The sequence below is a fragment of the Cryptomeria japonica genome, chromosome 6, assembly GCF_030272615.1.
Source record: "Cryptomeria japonica chromosome 6, Sugi_1.0, whole genome shotgun sequence".
Lineage (NCBI taxonomy): Eukaryota > Viridiplantae > Streptophyta > Pinopsida > Cupressales > Cupressaceae > Cryptomeria > Cryptomeria japonica.
Genome location: NC_081410.1, coordinates 159,727,168 through 159,750,291, shown reverse-complemented (window position 1 = coordinate 159,750,291; position 23,124 = coordinate 159,727,168).

The following is a 23,124-nucleotide window of genomic DNA, read 5'->3' as shown; positions in this document are numbered from 1 at the left end:
CTAGTATATGACATGACCCCTTATGACAACCTAGGACAATATGATGTCCAAATGGGTCATATGGTGTCCTACGAGGTCATATGTTGTTATAACACATGTGTGGACCCTTAGGATATCATATGACCCCTAACGACACCATGTGACCCCTTAGGACACTATATGGCCCCTCAAGACACCATGTGACCCCTTCGGACCACATGATGTCCATATGATGTCCTAAGGGGTCATATGGTGTTCTACAACATGTGTTGCCCCCTACAACCCATATGACACCTAACAACACCATGTGACTCCTTAGAACACCATATGACCCCTTATGACACCGTATGACCCCTAACAACAATATGATGTCCTAATGGGTCATATGGTGTCCTAAGGGGTCATGTGGTGTTCTAACACATTTGTGTGGCCCCTTAGGACCCCATATGACCCCTAATGACACCATATGACCCCTTAGGATATCTATAATCTCACTCTCCCCAAGACTCTATCTCTCTCTCTCTACCCCTAATTACTCTTCTCTCCATCTCCCTAAACAAGGTATCAAATATTTCTCTCCCTCTTCCCCCATCTCTCTCTAAAACCTTTTACCCTTCTCTCCCTATCTCTCCCTCTGTCTTAACCTTATCTTCCTATCTCTCCCTCTCCCTTTCGCCCTTTCACCCTATCTAGATCACTTTCCCCGTATCCCTTTCCAACCATCTTTCTCTATCTCTCTCCCTCCCCCTAATTACTTTTCTCTCCCTCTCTCTCTCCAAGGTATCAGGTATTTCTCTCCCTCTCCCCCCATATCTCTCTATAACCTTTTACCCTTCTCTCCCTATCTCTCCCTCTGCCTTACCCTTCTCTGCCTATCTCTCCCTCTCCCTTTCCCCCTCTCACCCTATCTAGATCACTTTCCCCATATCCCTTGCCAACCATCTCTCTCTCTCTCTCTCCAACAAAATACCAGATATCAGATATTATCCAATATCTGATATCTTTTATTATTAATATATTAATAAAAATATTAATAATAAATTTTAATATATAGATTTATATATTCTAGTATTAATATATAACATGTTTATTATATATTAATATATTATATATTAACATATTAATATATCGTATCATAATATATTAATATATAATAACATACAAAATATTATTAATTTTATTCATAATAAAAAAAATACAAATCAGATATTCGATTAAATATCGGATATCCGATTTCTCTGACAAAAATTTGAAATCTTGGTATTTGGCTCGAGATTGCTTTGGGATTTGGCTAGGAAATGCCAAGCTTGGAAAGTCAACAGAAAAAAAACATGTTTTTGAGTATTCCTTGTTTTTCCAGACTTCGTCTTAGTGGATGATGACTTTTCTTTTAGCCAAAATTGATAAAACGAAAAGGGTTTTTTAAGGAAATTCTCAACTTTCCAACAATAGAAGGTTTGCCTTATTTTTACTTCAATAAATAATTATTTTTAATTTTCTAATTGAATTTTGACTAAAGTCCTGATTGATAGGCTAATTAAAAAACACCCATAACTTTCAAACGATGTCACATTTTTTGAGTCCAAAACATGCACCACATTCTATGCTTTGTCTACTATAGGATAAAAAATAAATTGAATTTCATAAAGTTTAGACCAAGTTAAGGTGGTGAGACATACAAGTTTTTGAATTTATGAAAAGTTGTAAAAAATTCATAATTAATTATTTACTTCAAAAAAATTATAAAAAAATATGTGTCACATCCGGACATGAGTCTAATACTTATATTAAAAATCTTGTAAAAAAATATTATGATTCTATTGTGGTTAGGGTGGTCTGACATACACCTACTTATTATCTTTTTCCTGAAATTTTAGTACTACTACATTGAAATTTCAAATTTTCATCAAATCGATTTTTTTTTTCAGAAAACAACTAGTAGCTTAGAAACTTCATTCAATTTTGTACAGATTCCCTTCTTAGACATTTTAAAAATAATGTTCATAACTTATTCAAATTTTCATGTCAAGTTGCATAACTCTATTTTTCTTAAATTTCATTGCCACTTAAGGGCCTGTTTTGGCCCACCATGATCTTGCACATACCCATATAATAATTTAATTTATCTTTCTTTTGATTTTACTCTCTCTCTCTCTCTCTCTCTCTCTCTCTCTCTCTCTCTCTCTCTCTCTCTCTCTCTCTCTCTCTCTCTCTCTCTCGTGCATTTTTTATTTGTCTTTATCTTTATCTACCTCTCTCCCTTGCTCCCCCCGTCCATTCTCTATCTCTATCTCTCTCTATCTATATCTATATCTCTCTAAGTGAGTTTCATAGATATAACCAAATATTTAAATTTTTCAAATTCAAATACCCTTTTTTAAAATGTACTTATAGAAATAATATAAATTATATGACAATAGTTATAATTATATTCATATAATTTATATTTGATTATATTTTATATTATATAAATAAAAAATACTTTAAAACATAAAACCCCTATGTACTCTAAGAGATTAAAAAAAAATCCCCCTAGTTTAAAGTTTATTATTAAAAATATTATAATTTCAAATCTCTAAGCAATAATATAAGAATATATATCGGGGATTTAACATAAATTATATATATACATAATTTTTCATATTCACATAATAAATATATTTGTTGTCATTTGTAATAATTTTCATGATGGGAAAATCTATCGATACAAGATAATCAAGGAATGAAATTGAGACCAGAAGTCTCAATACCTTATCATTTGAGTTATAGCGTTACGTAGATGAAACTATAGAATCTTAATACTTAACAATGATGACGTTTTGGACAAGAGATAGTAATCTAATCCTCAACCAAAATATTAAGTTTTTGTATTGGTTTAGCAAATGTAATGATGCCTAATATCTCTATTATCTTGTATTTCTTATTATAATTTTTCAACAATTGATTTCAAAAATTAATTCATTCAATATACTCATTATAGAAACACCTTTAACAAAATTAAATATATTAATTTTAATTTAATTATTTTTTAATATTTGTTTTCATTTCCAATGCCTTTCATTTTTGGGCCAGCTATTAGTTGGATTCCCTTACTTTTTCTCTACCTTCATATTTGTCATAGTTTATCTAGGTTTTTTTTGCATCTAGGCTTTAATGTATAAGATACAGTCACAATAAGTTTGTATCTATGTACGTGTAGATAGTAGTACCATTAGTTGATATGATTAAAAAAATATAGTGATATCAAAATATAACAAAAAAAGTGCATAGGAAACCTTGTGAAAATATGGACATCTTAATTATACAGTGCATGCGAAAGGGGTATAATAGAGGTTAGGGGTGCTTTTAGTAAACTACAAATACACATGTTTGCCAAGGGTTTGGTGGTTGATATTTATATGTTCTTTTAAGCCGAATCATTATATAAGTTGCCATATTTGTCATGGCTCGTCTAGGTTATTTGTGTCAAAGCTTCAATCTATAAGATAATAATGTTGAAATGTGGTGACTGATCAGAAAAGCACTGTACACTCAGCATGTATGCTCGCCAGGGTCTGGGGCTGGGCTGGGCCCCGGGCAGGGGTTCGGGGCGACAACCCCCGAGAAAAGCGGGGGTTTAGGGGTGGGAGCCCCCGAGAAAAAAAAATTTTGGTATATTTTTGATGAAAATCGACATTGTAATAAAACCCTAAAAAGGCCGACTTTGTTTTTGCCCTAAAAACGCATGTTATAAGTGGCTGGGATGCTTAAGGCATTGTAAGGTTGATGTACTATTTTTGCTGGATAATAAGAAAGATTGGACGACTGTGTATGGTGGACGTAACCCATTCTGGGTGAACCACGTTAAATCTCTGTGTTATTTGTGTCCTATTTTATTTCTTTATCTTTTCTATTTAAATCTGCATATAATTGTTAGTTCATATTTGCTTCGGATATGCTTGAAACCCTAACAATTGGTATCAGAGCGAGGTATTCTATAAATTGGCAGGACTCTAAGATTTGAGTGGGAGAAATGGAGGATTCCAAATTCAAAGTCGAAAAGTTTAACGGCCAGAATTATCAGTTATGGAAAATGCAGATGGAGGATTACTTGTATCAAAAGGATTTGTGGCGGCCATTGGAAGGAAAGGCAAATAAACTGACCACAATGTCAGATGAAGAGTGGGACATTTTAGATAGAAAGGCACTGGGATCCATTCGATTGTGCCTTGCGTTGTCTGTAGCATTCAATATAATAGAAGCAAAAATGGTTGTAGATTTGATGGCAACATTGGCTAAGTTGTATGAGAAACCCTCGACTTCAAATAAGGTATTTCTTATAAAGCGTTTGTTTAATTTGAAAATGAATGAGGGAGGATTTGTAGCGGAGCATTTAAATGAATTTAATACAATTACTAGTCAATTGTCTTCGGTAAAAATTACCTTTGCAGAAGAGGTTGGGGCTCTCTTGATTTTATGTTCTTTGCCAGAAAGTTGGAATAGCTTGGTTATGGTTGTAAGTAACTCTGTCTCTAGTAAAAATACTTTGGTATTTGATGATATTGTTGGTGTTATCCTAAGCGAGGAAATGCGAAGGAAAAGCACAAGTGAGACTCCAACATCATCGGGTAGTGTTTTGAATGTGGAGAACAGAGGAAGATCAAAGGAAAGAGGAAAAGGCCCTTGGAATGAGAAGTCACGAGGGAAGTCAAAGAAATGATGCTCTCAATCTAGAGGAAAGAAAGATTGCTGGTACTGCGGAAACCCTGGTCATCTAAAGAAAGATTGTTGGTCTCGAAAAAAAAAAGGAGACAAAAATGAAAATGACAGTAAGGAAGCTAATATTGCAAGCAATACTTTACAAGATGCTTTAATCTTATGTTTGGATAATGTTAATGATTCCTGGGTAATAGATTCTGGGGCTTCATTTCATGCTACACCCCATAGAAAATATTTTCTAGATTATGTTCAAGGTGATTTTGGACAGGTATATTTGGGTGATGATGAGCACTGTCAAATTGTTGGAAAAGGAAAGATAAAGATAAAGTTGCGGAATGGTAATGACTAGTTTCTGCAGGAGGTAAGACATGTTCCTAACTTAAGAAGAAATTTAATTTCTACAGGGCAACTAGGTAGTGAAGGTTACATAGTTACCTTCTCAGATAGTATCTAGAAGGTCAGTAAAGGATCATTAGTAGTAGCTAAAGGTGCGAAGGTAGGCACATTATATTTGTGTACTAGTAACACTTACTCTACCTTAGCTGCTACAAATAAAGTTACTGTAGGGACAACAACAATAGATGTTGCAAGAACAGATTCAATAATGTGGCACCATAGGCTTGGGCACATGAGTGAGAAAGGGATGAAAATCCTTCACTCCAAAAATCTATTGCCAGGACTAAAGAAGATTGATTTAGAGTTATGTGAAAACTGTGTTTATGGCAAACAGGAAAGAGTCAGATTTCTCAAGGTTGAGGAAGAGAAGAAGAGTGAGAAGTTAGAGCTTGTGCATTCAGATGTATGGGGACCGGCTCAGGTATCATCTCTTGGTGGCTCTTGTTATTATGTTATTTTTATTGATGACTCAACTAGAAAAACATGGGTATATTTCCTAAAACAAAAAACAGATGTTTTTGAAACTTTTAAGAAATGGAAAGCTTTGGTTGAGAATGAGATAGGAAAAAGGTTGAAGTGTCTCAGATCGGATAATGGAGGTGAGTATTGCAGCAAAGCATTTGAAAATTACAACTCCTTAAATGGGATTAGAAAGCAGAAGACAGTTCTAGGAACTCCACAGGAAAATGGTGTGTCAGAGAGAATGAATAGGACTATCATGGAACGCGCGAGGAGCATGACATTGCATGTTGAATTGCCCTTACATTTTTGGGTAGATGTTGTATATACTACTGTCTATTTGATAAATAGAGGATCTTCAACCCTTTTGGATGGTGGTATTCCAGAGGAGGCATGAACTGGTAAAAAGGTAAATTATTCTTTTCTGAAAACCTTTGGTTGTGAAGCTTTTGTCCATGTTGATAAAGAAAACAAAACCAAGCTTGATGCTAAATCTTAGAAATGTACCTTCATTGGATATGGGATAGATGAATATGGCTATCGGTTAGGGGATTTTGAAAATAAGAAAATAACTAGAAGTAGAGATGTTCTATTCAATGAGAAGGTTATGTATAAAGAACAGATGCAGGAAAAGAAGTATGAACAAGACAAGCAAGAATATGTGGTGTTGGATGAGATTCCTGAAAATGAAATGCCACAGGTACCTGATGCTCAGCAACAACAGAATGTTCCACAAACCCCTGCAAGTGTTAGACGTTCTATGAGGTCAAGTAGACCCCCTGAAAGATTTTCTCCTTCTTTGTATTCTATATTATTAATTGATTCTGGTGAACTAGAAGAATATGAAGAAGCTATGCAGGTAGATGTCAAACAACAGTGGGAGCTAGGCATGAAAGAGGAGATGGACTCCTTGATGAAAAATAAGACTTGGGACTTAGTCTCTTTACCTGCAGAAAAAAGAGCCTTGCCTAACAAATGGGTTTATCGGCTGAAGGAGGAGGAAGGAGGTCAGAAAAGATATAAGGCCAGACTTGTGGTAAAAGGTTTTGCACAGAAAAAGGGTATAGATTATGATGAAATATTTTCTCCAGTTGTAAAAATGACTTCAATTATAACTGTACTTAGTCTTGTGGCTGTAGATGATTTACATCTTGAACAATTAGATGTCAATACAGCTTTTCTCCATGGAGATTTGGAGGAGGAAATTTACATGTTGCAACCAAAGGGATATGAGGTCAAAGGTAAGGAGAACTTAGTGTGTAGGTTGAAGAAAAGTTTGTATGGCCTAAAGCAAGCACCCCGACAATGGCATTTAAAATTTGATAGTTTTATGGCTAAACATGGTTATCATAGATGTCATTCTGATCATTGTGTATATTTTAAGAGATTTGATAATGACAGTTATATTATCCTGTTGCTTTATGTTGATGACATGCTTGTTGTTGGGTCTAAAATGCAACATAAAAATGATCTTAAACAGAAATTAGTCAGGTCATTTGCTATGAAGGATTTGGGTGCAGCTAAGCAAATTCTTGGTATAAGGATTACACGAGACAGGAAAAATAAAACCTTGAATTTGTCCCAAAGTGAGTATATAAAGAAGGTGTTGAAAAGATTTAACATGCAGGATGCAAAAGTAGTTAGTACACCTTTGGCTAGTCATTTCAAATTGACTAAGGAGATGTGCCCAAAGGCACAAGAAGAGATTAATAAAATATCTAACATCCCGCATTCATCAACTATTAGCAGTCTGATGTATGCAATGGTATGCACAAGGCCAGATATTGCACATGCAGTGGGAGTTGTGAGCAGGTTTATGAGTAATCCAGGTATGGAACATTGGAATGTTGTGAAATGGATTCTTCAGTATTTGAAAGGAACTACTACAAAGGCATTATGTTTCAAAGGATCTAATGCTGCTCTGAGTGGATTTGTTGACTCTGATCTGGCGGGTGATATTGATTCACGGAGGAGTACTATAGGGTATGTTTTTACTATAGGGGGAACTACAGTCAGTTGTATTTCTAGGCTGCAAAATGTTGTTGCACTTTCAACCACTGAAGCTGAGTATGTTGCTGCTATAGAAGCTAGCAAGGAGATGATTTGGTTACAATGTTTTCTGGAGGAATTGGGTTAGACATAGGAGGATCACCCATTGTATACTGATAGTCAGAGTGTCATTCATCTTGCGAAGAAATTTTCTTTTCATTCAAGGACAAAGCACATTCAGCTTAGGTACCACTTCATCCGGACTGTTTTGGAGGAGGGTCAGTTACGGCTTGAGAAGATTCACACAAGTGAGAATCCTGTCGATATGTTCACGAAGGCAGTTCCACAGGATAAGCTGATTTCTTCATCAGTTTCTATTGGTCTTCTTGATTGATAATTGTGGAATTTATACCAGTCGCATCCTATTGTTTTATCCAGCAGATGATGCATGTACATTAGTGTCATGCAGTATCAGTCTCCAAGTGGGAGATTGTTCGGTGCGGAGCCTGATCAGTCTCCAAGTGGGAGATTGTTGAAATGTGGTGACTGATCAGAAAAGTACTGTACACTCAGCACATATCCTCGCGAGAAATTTTTTTGATGAAAACTGACATTGTAATAAAACCCTAAAAAGGCCAACTTTGTTTTTGCCCTAAAAACGCATGTTATAAATGGTTGGGATGCTTAAGGCATTGTAAGGTTGATGTACTATTTTTGCTGGATAATAAGAAAGATTGGACGACTGTGTATGTTGGACGTAACCCATTCTAGGTGAACCACGTTAAATCTTTGTGTTATCTATGTCCTATTTTATTTCTTTATCTTTTGTATTTAAATCTCCATATAATTGTTAGTTCATATTTGCTTCAGATCTGCTTGAAACCCTAACAAATAATCAAAATAATATTTTAGCCTAATGGAGGTATATGTTGAACCATTGGTTGATATGGTAGAAATGGCAAGGGGATATTCAAATATAGATAATAAATAAGTGCATAGAAAAATTAGTGAATTTTAATTATACAAGTGTATGTAGAAGGTAAAAAATTAAATTTGAAATGGTAGAATTAAAATTAGGGATATTTTTTGTACCCTGAAATGGATATATTATGCCAATGGTTTATTAAGTGAATGCCTCTAAATTTACATGCTTAATTTTGTTTCGAAAGGAAGATCGTAATCGTGATTTGGAACCCATTATATAGCCTCAATGAAGTGCTTTAAGAACTCACTATAATGTAAAAGTTGCTATTTATTTGGTTATATACTCTTGATTGTAAGCAAAAGAAAGAAAATTCATAAATCATAATGATTTTTCTTTCTACTAGAGAATAAATTTTGAAGAAAGGAATCCATAGGAGAATATTGAGATAATTGGCTTTGTTGATGATCCTTAAGAATACAAACTATAGGTTGAGACATCTCTTTGATAAATAGAACTACACATTTTTTATTTCTTAAGATAAATAAGATATTGTGGGGAGCCACAATTCTTATAATGAGGTACTAAAACTTTCCATGAATCTCATAATACACTAGATACCTAGAACTACATTAATCTTTTGACTATATAGTCTACAAATGTAGTGCCCCTCCCTGATTCATCTTTTATGAGAGGATTTGATAAACACTTTTAGGTTTGTGCATGTTCTGATATCTTTGTCTCATTCTTATACTAATAGTCTCTTTGACATTAGTGGATTCATTATGATTTATGTGGCTAAAAGTTATGTCATGGACTAATGTGTTGATCAAACTTATGTGTAGTGATCTATATGAGCTCATTATTTATGTATGGATTATATTGCTTATGAGGTTATGATGGCATCTTTATTATGCTAACCCTATTCCATGAGTATGATGATGATTGAGTTGATGTTATGATAATTGCGACTATCTTCTAGTGTTTCCATGATAGGGGTGATGACATACCACTCATTGCGAGCATGATATGGTGTTGTGATTCTCTATCACTTGCCTATTCATTTATGATATATTGTTGTATATATTGCATTGTGGTTAGTGGTGGTTGTAGGATTATGGGTACTAGACATTGACTTCACCTAGTTTCATAGGTCTAAGCGTGTCTTTATCCCAATGGCAAGCCGTTGGAGATGGCATGAGTTTTATCTACACACTCTAGGCTTAAGTTTATACCCTTGTCAGTTAGTGTCTCGGCTTTAGTTGTTGGAATGTGTCATGTGGTACGTTGTTCAACTCTATGTCGGGTTGCCTTGTGAATTTGCGATTATTTATTAATTAATAATTAATCAATTTATATAGTTTATTTAGTATTAAATTAAATTAATGGATGGTATTAATATTTGATATTAATGTGTGGATTATTATTATTGGAGATTTATTATTTATTGATGTTTATTTCATGAATTTGTATTTAATTGGCGATTTTATATTATTATTATGGTCTAATGTTTAATTGAATATTAATTATTTGAGCTTTTGATTTATTGGATTATTATTTATTTATTTATTTGTTGTTTACTTACTGGTTGAGTATTTATGCTTGTCCATACACTTACTTATTTATTATACATTTTTCTTATTTGTCTATTGTTTATTTATTTATCTTATTTATTATTTATTTATTTATTATTTATCTAATTATTTATTGTATTGATTATTTATTTGCCATATTGTTTTATTTATTTGTTATTAATTATGTACCTACCCTTTGTTATGATTGGCCCTCTTGGGAGTTGTGATTGTGAGGATATTATTATTTAATTGTTTGTTTGTTTATTTATATTATTTTTTAGTTTTATATTTAATTGGAGCATTTATTTATATTGCCTTTGATTTATTTTATTGGGATTTTATTTTTTTTTTTTTTTTTTGGGTAAAGGTGCGAACCACCATAATATATAAATGAAGGAGATTACAAAGAACTGGTTCAAAGAGCAAACCGGAAGAAATATCCAGTAAGAAAACCTCCAATTATGGCTCAAAATATTTAGAGAAAATAAAAGAGCAACCTATACTAAAATATCGATATAAGCCTAATACAAGCTATGTCAAGCATTGGGATTTGATTTATTATTATTGGTTATTATATAATTACATTCTCTAGTTACTAATTGAGTAATTAAATATTATGTTTATACCTACCTTATTATTTTATTGGTTGAGATTTGGGGGTAAGTAAATAGTATTATTTTATATTCTTACTTCGATTTTTGGAAGGGGGTTGGTATAAAATATAATTTATTGGAATATTTTGATTGTCTGGGATTCTTCTATAGTTTTTTAATGAGATTTTATTTATTGGCTTTTTGAGCTTTTGTCGAGGGAGCTTCTAGATGTTTTTTGCAACTTTTGGAATTTTTAACTACTTGGAGTTGGAATTACCTGGTTGGATTGGATTTGGATTTTAGATTTTGGGAATCCTGTTGGTTTGGATTTTGCTATTCTATGATTGCATTGCCATTACTCTAGTTTCCAAGTTGGAGATCTTTTCCATTCTTACATTTTGTTTTTGAAAAGAGTTGTTTTCTCTATGTATGCATAAAGATTGTTTGTGGCTGATTGGAAAACATAATTGAAGAAAGCATATCAATATTGAAATATATGTATTAAGATTCGAGAAATAAATATTTGTATGCTTTTTATTTATTGTGTTGTGTTGTTGTGAAAGCCTAATTATGAATTCTCTATGGTTGTAGTCTCTTGTTTTGTCTTCCATGTGGACTTTTTGAGCCCTTGTTTTCCATTCTACTTGTGTATGAGACCCTCACTCTACCTTATTTTGTCATATGGTGATGTCATTTGATTTCAAGAAATGTTTATGTATGACTGTGTATGTGATGTCGAGAAATGAATTTTAAATGCTCATGTGTGGTCTTTTTGTTCTAACTATGCCTTGATTTAGCTTTATTTTGGTCTTACTCACCTTTTGGAAGTATTACTGGTCCCTTTTATGAGTCTATGTCCAATTTTGGGTAGATTTGTGACTTTGTATCTTCCATTTTTTGTCATTTTTGGACTCTATCACCTATGAGCTATAAAGTCACATATGCGCTACAAAAATTCATCAATGCGCTAAAGAATGGCTTCTATGCACCATGGATGTGCTGATCTGCTCCATTGATGCACTATCGTGCCTTAGTAATCTAGCAGTTTGTTAGTTTTTGCCTGTGTAAGGTCACTTTTTACATTTTGGTTTTGTACTAGAGACATGTGAGGATGATCTTGAGATCCTTTATTTTGTGTATTGCTCAGATTTGGATGTTTCATTGTTATTTTGACTCTCGTAAGATGGATATTTCCTTGTCATTGAGATTTGTGCATATATGTTGATTAGCTCCAACAAGAAGGAGAATGTGTTCTTGTTCAGGTTGATTGTATATGAGCTCCAGTGGGATGGATGTGCCTCACTACTAAGGATTGCATTTTCATATTGTTGAGTAAGATTGTGTATGCCTTACTCTTGATTATTGTTATACTTTTGATGGCGGAGGCTCTTGTTTTGGCATGTTGGCATTATAGTTCATTGTTATGCTTCAAATGTGTACTTGAGATGTTATGATTATGGATTTTATTCCTGTTGATCCTTCATGATGTTATTGTGATGTCATCATGATTTATAATTTACCCTAAGGTCTTGGTCCATGGTAGGGAGAGTGGGCTCTTGGATGTGTAGGAATAGTGTCATGAGCAATAGACCTCTAAGAGGGGGTCTACACTAGGTGGAAGTACACAAAGAGTTTTCCTTTGTAATTATAAGTGATAAATAAAATAAATTGATTAGTGGGTTGGGTAATTAGGGTTAACTTAATCAAGATAATTAGTTTGAGTTTGTGCCCCAATGCAGAGTCCTAGGGAGGTTGTTTTGGGATCTAAGATTGGGAAGATCGTTGGTGCGGTGAATTGATCTCCCTTGTTTGGCTCCAAGGTTGAGACTGATTCCACATGAGGCTAGCATGTGACGACACTCTTTCCCTACATGTGTCCATTATCCTTATGCCTTGATTGTTGGTATTCCTTTGGGAGTTTGTTGATTTATGCTTAGCCTTGTGATGTGATTTGGTTCATTTCTATTTGGTTGTTTATCTCTTGTGGATGTCATGTTGAGTCCCTTGGTTGTTAGGTGTCAACCTAGGTCTAGAGTCTTAGTTGGAACCTTGTGTCATCTCCTAGCACAAGGGGTGGTTCCACATGGTCGGTTGGTTTGATGCCTTCTTCCATTGGGATGTTCTTCATTGGAAGCTAGTGTGTGTAGATGTGGATTCTTATCTTCTCTTCATGTGGATGGATTATTGGAGCTTATTCTATGTAATTAAGATTATAATTATGTATCTTATGTCATGAGGAAAGATGTAATTGTAAAGAGACTATGTATCATGTTTATATATTAGTAATCATATGTGATAGGACTTGTAGTAGGTTGTGATCATGATGTAATGCAGCAGGTTATGATTTTTGTAATCATCGTAACACTTATGTTGTAATTGGATATTCATTATGTATATAATTGGGACTGAAAGGAAACAATTCAATGAATGAGTAACATTACTGTATTATCTTAAGTGTATCTATGAATGTAAAGAGAATGTTAAATGAAACATATTAGCATTATGGTAGATGTTCATAATGGACATGATGATATCCCCTATTATTGGTTTCCTCTTGAATATGAATATGCACGAGTGGTTTGTAGGCACATATGGTTAACGTAAAGGAAAGGAATTAAGTTAAATTTATATGATGTTTGCATGGAAAATATGATATCATGTTAGATGGTTTTGAAAAGGGGGATAGGAACATTTGGTTTGGTGCTTTAAAATGAATTCAAGAGTTAATAGGAATATGTAGGATTTGCATTGATAGTTCATAATACTCATGTTAGGAAGAAAGTAATTGGTTAGGAACTAAATGTAATGGATGCTAATGGTATCATGATTATGTATGTGCTTATGTGTTATATTTGTTAGTTAAGTAATGGCGTTGAGGTGCCCTAGGGATGGATAGTTGGTGTATTGTTATTTCCACTTGCATATTATTTTGTTAAGAATATGATTATATTTAATATTTTTATGCATTCATGAAATGTTATGACTAATTCATATGAGTACTTGTAACATTACATGTGGCATTAGTGAATGTTTTAAAAAATAATTATCTCTATTTGTTAGTTAGATTAGTTATTTTCTCTAGGGTATTTTGGCGGGCATTACAACAAAAGTGTAGATAACTTTGAGTAAAGTGCTCTAAGTCCAATTGAGATTAATGAGAACATATCTACAATTAACCTAAAATAAATGTTAACATCTCATTGTTAACATCTAAATTAAAGTGCTCTAACTTTATATGAGCTTTGAAAATATCATTGTTAACATCTCTATGAATTTATCTAATCTATTTTTAACATATAAGAATATTATTAAAAAGATAATTAGAAAGAGAATGACATAATTAATATCAATTCAGATTTCTTACAAAATAAAATCATATATTAAGCATACCAAAAGATATTTATATTATAAATATAAATATTTTTATATATAAATATATTTATTTTTATATATAAATATATTTATTAGATATTGTCTTTATTACATGCATACATACATACATGTAATGCCCGCCAAAATACCCTAAAGAAATAATCTAAAATCTACTAACAAATAGAGATTTTTTTTTTCTAAAATAGTCGATACTCTATGTTAACATAAACATACATCAATGCAACATTAACCATTTGCAAGATCACATAAACCAACAAGTACATAATCATAAAACTATATTATGCAAGCAGATTAAATCTTTCTAAATATAAACATATCTTCAAATATACTCTTGCAAACACATCCATTCTGTAGGGTATCTTAACATCACTACTTGAAATCATAACACATAACACCTTTTCACCTAGAACATGATCACCTCTTATCATTCAACTATTATTTACATTCCATGCAACTAAGATAACATTAATTCATATGTATAACTCATCACATCAAATTTCCTTAAGCACAACCATTACATTACTCATCAAGAATATTATCCATATCCATATGTAAGATTAAAATAGAAAATACTTATCACCTTCCAACTAGAACGCCATGCTACAAACAATTTCGAGAATCATATTTAACACTATAAACGTATCCCAAATGTTCTATTAACATAGTATCTCAATCCCAACATAATGAACATTTCTTTAACATGAACCAAAGATTAATGAATCATTTTATTACAAGACTGTTGTTTCCATTTCATCATGACCTAATACATAAGGCTACATAGAACAAGCACATAGTCTCTATTTCTACATCTCATCCTAAATGCTTAATATTATGAATTACGTATGCACATAATATTACTTCCTTTATCATAATGCATCTTAGATTACTTAACCATTTCACTTAGGATTCAAGCAACCACCACTATCCTTTCCAATATTCATTTCATAGGACAACATAACAAGATAATCAACTCTCAGTGAAACACAAATGTATGCAAGCTACTCCATTTCATTTCCACATAGAACTCATACATCTATATCACATAATAAACTAATAGAAACATCTCAGCATGCATTTATCGAGTTACTATCAATAATCCCCTAGTTACTCAAGCAAAGATCGATGCTACCTATTCCATTCTTTCTATCATTCAATCTACAACATAATATGATACTAAACCATCTAATAAATGCAATTCAACTCAAATGTATTTTATTTATCATAGATTCCCTATCTTACATTACATAATGAATAACCGATACATCAAGGAATAATCCAAGTACTTTCTCTAGTCTCAACATCAAGTCCTATTACAAATTCTTTTCAAATACATGGTAAAGCGTATACATGAATACATCATATGCAATTCGTTTATAATAGCATGTCTTCTCTTCCAAGAACATAGGAATCATCTTTGAAGTACAATCACATGAAGAATCCAATCCACGCATGCTACACCAAGAAAAATATCCCAATGGAAGAAGGCATTCAACCACCCAGCCATGTGGAACCAATCAAGGAACCACCCCCTGTGCTAGGATATGACAAACGCTCCAACTCACACTCATGACCTAAGATGATACCTATCAACCAGAGGATACATCAAGACTCCAACAAGACTCCAACAAGAGATCACAACATAAAATGCATCACAAGGCTGAAATAAACAATAGACCCTCCAAAGGCAAAATCATTAAAGCAAGGCATATGGACAATGGACACATGTAGGGAAAGAGTGTCATCACATGCTATCCTCACAACAGAAGGGGCCAAGCCTCACCCTGATAGACATTTGGAACCATCTCAACCTTGGAGTCATTCAAGGGAGATTGATTTACCACTACAACGGTCTTCCCAAGATCATCCCAAGCGTGCACGCTTCTAGGTTTATGAGGAGGGGCACACAATAAATTATTATCTTGTTTAGTGAATCCATAACTACCCAAACCCACTAATCAATTGTTTAAGTTATCACTTTCAATTACAATAAAACTCTTCATGTGGTTCCATCAAGTCTAGACCCCCTCCTAGAGGCCTAATGCTCAAGACCCTGGTCCACACATGCAAGAGTCCACTCTCCCTACCATGGAATAAAACCATAGGGTGAAAATACATAACCAAATAACATATAACATCATAATGAAGGCCCAAAGATGATATAATAATAGTCACAACAAATTGACTAAAGAGGACTCATAAACCAAAGTCATAGAGAGAGGCCTCCACCAAAGCAACATCAAGGATAAGCCAATCATGAATGAAAACCATAAAAGAGATCCAATTAACATCAAATCCTCAATAGTGAGGCATAACACATCCCATTGGAGCCATAAAACTAATCCCTCAACAACGAGGCATTCTCCCTCTCGTCGGAGCCACAAATCATATATGAAACACCTCAACGGTAAGACATGAACCCTCTTACTGGAGCACAAGAAACATAATGGAGGATAAAAATACATCAAATTAAACTCAAATTAGATTAACACAAATCACCCATTCCTCTAGAGAATGCACAAACCCCAACAAGACTCTCACATGGCCAAAACCTAATTTTTTCGGACCTCCGAAGTAGTCTAGGGCTCCCAAAACATAGCTCAGCGCCCCTGGAATGCACAGTGGTGCCCTTGGTATGTAACATGGCATTTTTGGTCCATATGGTAGCATTTTTGGTCATTTTTCTTGCATCTGCATTTTTAGGACCTTAGCACCCATGGCATGTCTCTCAGCACCCTTGGTATGAACAGTGGCATTCCTAGTATGTATGGTGGCACCCTTGGTTTGTCCCATAGTGCTCTTGGTCCAAACAACAACATTTATGAGTGTTCTTATATCATTTTTGGGAGAAATTCAGAAAACAACTCAAAAGAGAGACCTAAGGCTAGGGAAAGGACTTAGGAAGACTTAGGGATTAGAAACGACCCTCATATTGCATACAAAGGGTCTGAGACATCCAATTACTGACTAAGACATCAAAAAAATCAAGAACATAAACACTGTAGAGAGTTGCATTAAGGAAATCTTCTCCCACATAGCCAAAACTGAGGTTTAGGGAGCTAAATTGATCAAAGGGGAGTAAACAAGCTGAAAATATCAAAAGGAGACTCAAGAAATTCTAATAGGGACAAAATGCAACCAATGCAAGTGGTTGGAAGCGTCTGCACATTCAGGAGTGTAGTCTCAGAGAGTCTCAGAGAGTTCTCAGCCACCGATCAAGAACAAGACACCAAAATAGGTTCAATCAAGGGGAGATTTAAAATCAATAGTCAAGAACACACAAATGCAATCTTTGATTAAGATCCTATTAGGAACCGAGAAGGACAACTGAGAGGGGGTGTGAATCAGTTGTCAATAATTTATAACCCAAAACCAATTATTTCAACTTAAAACTCAGTGTCGGTAAAACAGATTAACAGTTATAGCAATACCAATACAACTTAATGCATGAAACATAAAGAAAAACACATCCACAACACACGACATAGAGATTTTGATGTGGAAACCCAGTAAGGGGAAAAACCACGATGGGAAACCTTACCTACAATCATATTATACTGCTGCAGATAGTAAGTGAATACAATAATGGGGTCTGCACATGCAGAAAGGCCAACCGCCTAGATCTCACTATTCAATCACAAAATAGGAGTCACACTGACTACAATTGGATGGTTAAATCCAATAACAATGTACTGCTTCAGTATAGCATCTACAATGTTGGATTCAATACCAGTTTAAGCTTTGACCATGAGTGCCATACACCTTCATAACCTTTCCTTCAATCTTCAAATAATATCTGCATGATTCACACAATGATCTTCTTATTTTCGCTCTTCACAATGATCTTAAATATCCACACACACTCGCACATACACTCATACATCTTCCAGATAAGATCTTACAATTATTTATACAAAACCTAAGACCTCATGATTAGGTCGGCTCCCTAAAGATATTACATTTACAAAATAAGTCTTGATGCAATACAATATGTCGGCCTCAATACATTTACACATTATCCAATCAATAAACCATTTTCAAAATGTGTCACGCTGATCTGGAACATGATATCTTGTACCGGTCCATAACCTAGACCTATCTAGCAGTAAAGGCAAATATGTGAACCCAATCAGACCAATAAGCAAAACACCAAATGTAAACATCCAATCCATATCTTTGACATAACCAAATGATCTCCAAATGATAACAAGTCATCATCAACTTCCTGAGCTACCAATGAAATATATATCGGTGACTGTGCATAAGCCAATGTCCATACCGGGACCACAATGTGTCGGTTCAATAACAAACCAATATAACCAGATTGCCAAATCAATAATGTAGACCTCTGAAAAGATAAGTGTTGATATCAATGACAAAACCAATGCAACACATGACAAAGTCATCCATAATACCAACAGATCCAACTAAAGACATGATCAGACACAGAGAAAGCACAAAGAGCTTCCAGCAATGCAATATCCAAGAAATAGAATCAATGAAATACAAATTTTCCCCAAATCAATACTCTATCATATATCAATTAAACTATTGCAAATCAAGCATCCTTTTCCCTCAAACAATCTTTTCAAGACACTGCAACAATCTTTCCCAAATCAAAATGCAGAGAGCTGGCAAATGAAACCAACCTAGAAATAGATGAAACAAGTTGAAATCTAAAAGCGCAATCCCAAATCCAACAAAGAATCTTGAACAATCCAATCCAAAGCCAAATACAAAGTCTCCAAAATCCAAATCTTCAAAATCCCAAAAATTTTCCAACCCCCGTGAACGCACATGCAGCCAAATAAATACAAAAATTAAACACCAAAACTATATTGCAAGCCGATCAATGAAAACATTCTAAAAACTATATTATTTACCTAACTTGTATAGTTTCAAGGCATATATTATTTCCTCAATATAATTTACCTACTGATTAAAATTCCACCAATCATATGCGGGGGTAGGTAAGTATAAATACAATTGCAAATACTGACAATATAAACTTGTAAAAACACATTAAATGACGTTACATTATTCAATATAATCAATTAATAAATTAAAAGGATAAAGCCTTAGAAATAGGAACTCTAATTAAAAATATAAAATCAAATCATAAAAATAATAAATTAATTAATAAAGTCAATAAATCAATAATCAATAATGATTAATAATTAAATAAAGCTCAACAACAATACATAAATAAATAATAAATAGATTGCTCATCAATAAATCAGAATAATAAATAATACCAAATAATTGATAATCCTCAAATAAATAAGTAAATAAATATTCATCACAAATAAATAATAAATCAACAATAGATTAACCATCAAATAATAGATAATCAAATCATTAAAATAATTAAATCTCATCAATCATCAATTAAATAAATAACCACCAATAAATAGGTAATTGATGATTAAAAATACACCATGATAAATCAACAAGCCAATTAAATAAATCCTAATTGGATAGATACAATCTGATAATAAAATCATGACCAAAAGTAATCAAATAAATATCTACAATCTAACAATTAAATAATTACACATTAATCACATAAACATAGACTATAATCCACTTACGCCAAGGGAACATACTCAATACAAAACCCTAACCACAACTTGCACTATGGTGCAACCGACAAGGTACACATCTTAGACCTAGAGTGTGTGAGGGAAACTATGTCATCTCCAACAACTTGCCATTGGGATAAAGACATGCTCAGACCTATGAAGCCAGGTGGAGTCTATGTCTGGTACCTGCAATCCTTCATCAAAAACCAATGCAACATATACGATACATATTTATAAATAGACAAGCGATAGATAATCCCGACGACATATCCTATTCACAATGAGTGGGATGGCATCATCTATATTCACGAAGACAGTCACACAATATAATATCAAAGCATTGCATAGAATCATCATCATGAAATAGGGTTAGTATCATCATAAGTCACATAATCTATATAAACAATAATCATATGTAGTCATATAAATCCATCCATCAAGGTGATACTATGTATCAACATCCATAAGATCCATCAAATATCATATGTCATATAATTAGTCTCGCATCATTAATCATAAAAGTCTCCTATCATAAAGAGTCATAACAGATAACAAGAATCCACATAAAGTCCTAATATCAATGATACCATCTAATATAGTAGACGAGTCATAAATAACAATCCAAGTAACCATCATATGTCTAAATAAGTCTATTAGGACACAAATCAAAATGCAAGTCTAGGAGGGGCACTACAATACATACATACACACACATGGTATTAAATCTATACGTGAGAGGTAGTATTCACTATAATATAAATAATTATGTCAATAGACATAATTCTACAACGGCAATGCGTTTTCTTATCCATGTAAGAAAAACAAACAAGTTTGATGCAAACACATTCTCCTTTTTTGAATAATTGAAAGCATTTAAAGAAAAAAAGACAGTGCAAAAGCATTGTTTTTAAAGAGTTTTTATTTAATTATTTTTATGGGACATGATCTTTATCTTGATTTTTTAAGAAAAAGAGAAAATGAATTTTATAATAAAGATCGCTTTCTCTGCTTTTATTTTATTTTTAATATTTGATATCTATCGGTGTATTTTACATAGATTTTTATAAATATTGGTATGCTAGTAATTTCATACCATGGAATAGGTGTTTTCATTAAGACAATAAAAAAATTGACAAATCTATACAATCTCTTAATTTTTTTTTCATATTCGATTGTGTGTGTATTTTTTATCATCAACGTTTTGAATCACACTCCGTGATTTTTCATCTCCTTAGAATTCTTTTGCATCTTGATGATGAATCACGATAAAAAATACATACACAAATGAGTCCAGAAAAAATTAAGAGAATACAACATGGATTGTGGAAATCTCATACCATAAATCTATACATGGTAGGTAAAACTATATTTTTTAAAATTTGGTATTATGGTTGATCTGCCAATCAAAATATATTGGATGTAACTAATACATATAGTAACTTTCCTCTAGTAGGAACTGTTAATACAACAATATTTTCATGTGGACATGCAACAAGTTTGGAGGAAAAGACACTTAAAATAAGAAAAAGATATGTGCATACATTAATTGTGCTAGTTGGGGAAATAAGAGTCACCCTTCTTCACTAAATCATGGTCAATGTAACTATAAATATTGTCCTATAAGCTCAATTTGTTTGCATTCACATGCTACACATTCTCTAGACATTGGGGAAGAGTTCAATATATCCCCACAAAGGAAAATAATCAAACCATTAACAATGGCTCTGAGCACAGTTGCTTCACATTCTTCAAGCATAGTTTGGGGAAGAGAAGAGTTCTTTATATTCCAACAAAGAAAAAGGAATAGAAGCAAATAGTGAACCATGAATCTAAGCAGAGTTGCTTCATATTCTCCAAGCATAGTGTTGGTGTAAATAATTATTCATCTTGGATATTATTACACCTTACTTAAGTTTACTTAGGAAATGCATTTCATAGTAGTGTGGGTATGAGACACTTGGGCGTTTGTGCCATATTGGGATAGTGTGTGTAGGAGAATTTCCACCTTTTATGGTGTGATCTTGTTGTTACACTCCACATTCAGTGGGTGATCCACCTCATGAGGACTATTATATTATTTCTCCTACCTACCCACACCTATTTCCTACCTACCCTTGTTTCTTATTGAGCCACATGTCATGTTTGTGTGCTCACATATCCATAAGCCTTGCCTATATAAGTAGGCTCATCTACATTGTATGTAATTGATCGATTGATGATCTAGTTGATCAGTATTTTCATCTTGATAGAATACAGTTTATTTCTATCATCTATTTTGTTCTCTCTTATTTGTGCTTTCCATTGCCTCTTGATCTTGGCAAAATCTCACATGGTATCAGAGCTAGTCCATGTCTCACATGGTATCAGAGCTGGTCCATGTCTCACACATAGTTTATGGAAAAGAATAATTATTTATTTTCCAACAAAGGAATAGAAGCAAATCGTGAACCAGGGCTCTGAGTAGAGCTATAGTAGATTGTGATCGAACTATATTGTGCACATTTGGATCTAGATAGATGGAAAAATATTGTCCCAAGTATAATTTTTAAATAATTTACATTGTTACAACTTCGTTTATATACTAATAATAAATGCAACCTAACTTAACGGTTTTGTCTACATTGCAATGTTGAAAACAATTGACTTTTAGAAGATGAATCATAAACAATATTCTAGTTAGAGACTTCAAAATTGGGGCCCTATAAATTTCCCTTAGATTTAATAAATGTTAAGTGGGTGGTTCATGTAAATTAACTCAAAAACTATGTTGTTAAATTATAAAATCAATTGGCACAATTATATAAATTGTTCTTAATTTTGTGTAGATTTAAAATACCTAATAAATCATTTCCAATGGAAGCTGTTTACCAGATTATCAATGACCAATTGATGTTAGATGGACCGGATTTAATAGAAATTAGATTCACTCCTCTATCCAACCCAACCAATTTCAGATCATTATCTTACCGTACAGAGTTGTACAACAGTTTGTAATAGCAAAAAATGTTTCAAATTCTAGTCAAATTGTGGTACTTTTATTGTAAATTATTCAAATACAAGTCCCCCCAATCCTGGGCTCAAATTCCCAATTCATATTTAACCATTTACAAGCATAACCCAATGGTTGTTCAACTACCATTTGAATTCCAACTGTTCAACTTCCACTAGATGACAAAATTTGCAAAATTGCATGACAACATGACACCTTTTACAATATTTGACATATGATCCAAAAATGATGTTCTAAGACATAAACCAAAGTCAAACAAGTTCAACATGGTTTATTAGAACTTATTACATGATTAAAACACCATCTAAAACAAGGATTTACAAAATGGCCTCATGGAGGCATGAACTCAACCAGGTGCTCCTACACCACGTTCCCTCTCACCTGACCTTAAGAGCTTCTTGGGTGTAGACCCTCTAAAAAGATAATAACAATTTCTCTTACACCCAAGATCCAATGGAAGGTGAGGGGAGAGAATACTTTTGTTATCACCTTAGGGTTCTTATCTAAACACAAAGCGTACCAAAACAAGACA